This window comes from Choloepus didactylus, chromosome 14, assembly GCF_015220235.1.
Source record: "Choloepus didactylus isolate mChoDid1 chromosome 14, mChoDid1.pri, whole genome shotgun sequence".
In the NCBI taxonomy this organism is placed as follows: domain Eukaryota; kingdom Metazoa; phylum Chordata; class Mammalia; order Pilosa; family Megalonychidae; genus Choloepus; species Choloepus didactylus.
Genome location: NC_051320.1, coordinates 57,146,535 through 57,152,205, shown reverse-complemented (window position 1 = coordinate 57,152,205; position 5,671 = coordinate 57,146,535).

The following is a 5,671-nucleotide window of genomic DNA, read 5'->3' as shown; positions in this document are numbered from 1 at the left end:
TCGCAGTCATAACCCTGAGTCCTAGTTATACAAATGAAAGGGAATCTCATTACAGATCGAGAGTCAGTGTGTCACCTGAACACACCTGTACGTAATTAAAACCTCCCCTGGTTGAACCAACTGTAGACCCATATGCACACGCAGCACAGCATAGTGGTCTGAAAGCTGCGTAACCCTGGAGACTGGGAAACCCAACTTTCTCAGTCTTGTTGCCAAGGCAACAGGACAGCGGCGGGTGCGGGGGAGCCCAGCCCTTCTCTCCCCACGCTGTGCTGCAGGCAGGAGGAAGTGGTGGGGGAGGGAGGGTACAGAGGACTTAGGCTACCCATGTCACCAGAGCCTCCACTGAAAAGGCCGTTGGGACAGTGCAATATCCAGGTCTCACCAATGGCTAGGGAATCTCTCAGAGACACTTTATTAGACACTCCTAGAAGGTGAAGGGCAGACAGGTTGAGCTGAGAGGGGGACAGATTGTGGACAGGAGTAGGGTGATGGAGAAGGATGCTAGTGAGTTGAGGAGCGTGGGGTTTGGACGGCCAGCAACTACCCGCAAAGATGAAGGTCAGATCCAGAATATTGCCAGCATAGGACCAAACACGAGGGAGGGAATCCAGAATATAATCCTAACCACAAAATTTACACCAGAGCAGTGTGCATGTCAGCCTGGTGAGTATTATAACAAACCACAAGCAGATGGTTGGGAGGTAAAGCTGAAGGTTTTAGAACATTCTAAAGATACGGAAAAGTGAGAGAAATTTACTAAAACAAGAGAGTGCCTGCTTCCATGCCATCGCTTGTCCGATCAAAGGCCCTGTGTGTACTCTGTTGCCACTAGATTCCACCTGCAGAGCCCAGTTCCCTTTTTGTGCCCAGGAAGACAACCCTTGCTCTCCTTCTGGGCATGGTGGGGACAATCACTCTCAGGTGCCCTCAGTGCTTCCATGGCCTGGAACTACCTCTCTCCACTCTACTCATGTATCATTTATAATTTTTATTATTTTTAAATAATTATTTATTTCTTTTTAAAGGATTTGGGGATATTAACAAAGACACAGGCAATGGACCACTAAAATAATCAGTAAATGAAAATTTCATGAAAGTTTGAAGGTAGGGGGAGGTCATTCAAAGAGTGGGCAGGAATGCAAGTTACTACAATTAAGCCCCAAATCCAGGACTGAGCTTTATGGCACCCAACTCCAACAGGCAACTCAGTGGGGTTCTAATGATCCTATAGACATTAGAGATATCAGTCACTAAGGCAATTATCCATGCCTATGGCCCCTGTGCCTCTCCCGAACCCACTTCCCTTATGCCCACAGCTGGCTGGATGAAGACAATCCATCTCTAAACTGGCCATCTGTCCATCCGTTCATGCAGCAAATGTCATTTGAGGACCAGTGTGTCAAGCTCTGTGACAAGTATTGGAGATACAATGGTGAGCAAGAGTCACGGTCTCTTCCCTTTGGAAGTTCACAGTCAACAGGGAAGAAAACCCCAAACAAATAATTCTTGGGAATTTGGGAATGGGGAGTTAATGCTTAAATTGTATGGAATTTCTATTTGGGTTGATTGGCTCCTGGAGCGGAGGCTGGGGGAGAGGCATGAGTGAGAGTAGCCTTGTTGGTAGCACCTTTCCAGAGCCTATGAAACCTTCAACAAAATCACCTTTAACTGAGCTAGGTTGAGGGGGTTTCCTATTATTTACGACCTTGCATTAGTGTGGTACATTTGTTATAAATCATGAAAGAACGTTTTTATAATTGTACTATCAACTATAGTCCATCATTTACAATAGGGTTCAATGTGTTGTACAGTCATATGTTTTCTCTTTTAGTTTTTATTCTAGTAACATATATATGACCTAAAATTTCCCCTTTAACCACATTCACATATATAATTCAGTGCCATTTAATTTACACTCACAATGTTGTGTTACCATCACCACCATCCATTTCCAAAACTTTACAAATAACCCAAATAGAAATTCTGTACTCTTTAAGTATTAGTTCCCCATTCCCTACCCCCTACCCAGTCCCTGGTAATCTATATTTTAGATTCTGACTCTACAAGTTTGCTTATTCTAATTATTTCATATCAGTGAAATCATACACTATCTGTCCTTTTGTATCTGGCTTACTTCTTGCAACATGATGTCTTCAAGGTTCACCCATGTTGTCACATGAATAATAACTTCATTCCTATTAATGTTTGTCCTGGTTTGCTAATGCTGCCTTTTTGCAAAATACCAGAAATGGATTGGCTTTTATAAAGGGGGGTTATTTGGTTACACAGTTACAGTCTTAAGGCCATAAAGGGCCCAAGGTAATGCATCAACAATCAGGTACCTTCACTGGAGGATGGCCAATGGTTTCTGGAAAACCTCTGTCAGCTGGGAAGGCACGTGGCTGGCGTCTGCTTAGGAGTTATGGTTTCAAAATGGCTCTCTCCCAGGATGTTCCCCTCTAGGCTTCAGCTTCTCTCCAAAATGTCACTCTCAGTTGCTCTTGGGGCATTTGTCCTCTCTTAGCTTCTCTGGAGCAAAAGTCTGCTTTCAAAGGCCATCTCCAAAATGTCTCTGTAAACTACAGCTCCTCTCTCAACTCCTGTGCATTCTTCAAAGTGTCCCTCTTGGCTGTACCAAGCTCGCTCCTTCTGTCTGAGCTTATCTAGTGCTCTAGTAAACTAATCAAGGCCCATGCTGAATGGGTGGGGTCACACCTCCATGGAAATTATCCAATGAAAGATCTCACCCACAGTTGAGTGATCACATCTCCATGGAAACATCCAATCAAAAGTCACCAACCCAATCAACACCAGTTTGTTTCCTGCCCACACAAGACTGCATCAAAGATAATGGCGTTTTGGGGGTCATAACACATCCAAACCAGCACAATGTTGAATAATTTTCCATTGTGTGTATATACCACATTTTGTATATCTATTCATATGTTAATAGACACTTGGGTTGCTTCCATCTTTTGGCAATTGTGAATAATGCCACTATGAACATAAGTGTGCAAATATTTGGTCTAGTCCATGCTTTCAATTCTTTTAGGTATATACCCGGTAGTGGGATTGCTGGGTCATATGGTAATTCTGTGCTTAGCTTTCTGAGGAACTGCCAAACTGTTTTCCACAGGGGCTGCACCATTTTGCATTCCCACCAGCAATGACTGAGTGTTCCTATTTCTCCACATTGTCTCCAACACTTGTAGTTTTCTGTTTTTCAGAAAAATTGTAGCCATTCTAGTGGATGTGAAATGGTATCTCACTGTGGTTTTTATTTGCATTTTCCTAGTAGCTAATGATATTGAGCAACTTTTCATGTACTTTTTAGCCATTAGTATATCCTCTTTGGAGAAATGTTTATTCAAGCCTTTTGCCCATTTTTAAATTGCATTGTTTGTCTTTTTATTGTTGAGTTACAGGATTTCTTTATATATTCCAGATATTAAACCCTCATGAGATATGTGGTTTCCAAATATTTTCTCCGATTTAGTAGATTGGCTTTTCACTTTCATGATAAAGTTCTTTAATGCACAAAAGTTTTTAATTTTGATGAGGTAGGGTTGTTTTAAGTTTGTGTCAATTTCCACTAACATTCTTCAGAACAGGTGTTCCATAGAGTATTCTTTGAGAAATGCTGATTTAAAATATTGAAGTGCATGATCAGTGAATTATAAGCAAGTATTTTATTGATTCTACTATTGTAATAAGAATGTAAATTCAAATAGTTTGGAAATTATTAGGAATATTTGCTTTATCCTCTGTTTTGATGAAAGCAGATGCTCTTCGTGCCCAAATGGACATGAACCCATCATTTTCATTCTTTTTCTTAAATCCTGTAGCCCCAAGTGTTCTTCATGCAATAGCCATCAGTCAGGCAGGAGACCAAGTGGGCTAAGGACCAAGAAATGGCCCTGACTTTGTCCTAAGGGAATCATGGATGGTATACGTACGGCAGAAGATAGGCAAATGAGGATAGAATACGGATAAGAGACAGTGGTTGAAGCTACAGTGATGGCATTGAGACTGCTAATATAAATGCCATCACCTCTGTTATTGTTTTCCTCTCCCCAGAGGTCAGAGGAATATGGAGCCATGGTAATGGAGAGACAGAGCTGTTTGAGTGGACAAAATGGGGTCACTCTGGGCATGTTCTCCCTTCTTGTTCCCAGCGTGAAGCCACTCATCATGGCTATTTTGAACACTGTTCTGTGAGCCAGGGAAAGTGCTAAGACTTTAATATATTTTATCTCATTTAATCCCCACAATGACCTTAAGGATGTCGTTTATCACCATTTTGCAGAGAGGAAACAGGTTCTGAAGTTGGTCTAAGGCCATAAATCTACTAAAGTGGCAGAGTCCCTGTCTCTTACTGCCAAGCCCTTTACCAGGAAGCTATAAAGTCTCCCATTGCCTAGGCAGTGTCTCTCCATCCAACCTGCTTTGTCCCAGAGCATGATGTGGAGATGTGGCAGGTGTGTCCAAGACCTCAGGCCCACAGCCTGATCATGTGATCTTAGGTCAACAGACCGCCGTGGCCCAGTGCTTGGACACCTGAGCCCCAGTCTGGGAGGAGAGGAGAAGCCAGCTGGCTGTCTCTAAAGATTTGTGAGCAATTTTCAGAGTATACTGGCGAGTGCTAGGAGAGAAACGCATTTGAATTTTTAGTAGTTTAGAGCCTGACCACTGTTAGAGTTAAGTGAGGCTCTTTGTATTTGAAGAAAAATTAAAAAGTGCATGCACTGCATTAAACCTTTTGAGGTGGAAAACTTTATTCTGCAAAAAATTGTATAATAATTAACTCCTATTAAGAATAATGTAGGAATGGTTATACTTTTTAAGTTTTTCATGAACTAGGGGATTTTGTTGGGGATGAGTTGAAAGGGCTTCTGGACCCATCTCCAGCTGTCTCTAATGAAAAAGGCTCAGAATGAGTTGGGTGTGCCTAAACGTGAAAAAAAAAAAAAAATTGTGGGGAAAATATCTTGGAAAGCTATTATTTCCCAAGTACTTATTTTTTCACTTTCAACTGCTGTCATGGATCTGGGGCTGAGTCATTCCAGAAAGGGCACAACTTGACCTTATTTATCCATCTGTTTAGCTTGCCTATTATCTAACCTTGGTATGTACTATAGTCAACTACACATAAATCTGACACTATTTTGTACTTCCACATTTTGACTTAAACAACTAATGATAACAGTAAGGATCTGATATCAGACTGACCTGGGTTCAAATGCTGCCTTTGCCTTTGACCTTGGATAAATTGTTTCAACTCTATGAGCCACAGAGTGCTTATCTATAAAGTGGGTATAGTAGACCCTTCCTCAAAGGATTGCTCTGAAGTTTAATAAGCATAATGCATACAAAGTTCTTAGTGCAATACCTGGTTCATCAGAAGAATTCCATATCTGATACTGTTGTTAAATTATAAACTTAGGGGGAAAGCTCTGCTTTATAATGATGAAAAAATAATACATTTGTTAAACATTTGAATGCATATTATCAGTATCCTAACAGAGTCTTGCAATTAGGAGGCATATTGCTGGGGAGAAATTGGCTTTCTTTTGTAAAAATGGTGAAGGTGCAATCGAGACATCTTTCTGGAAGGCAATATAGTAGCAAGAATCAAATACATAACCTTTGACCCTGCAGGACCCATGCA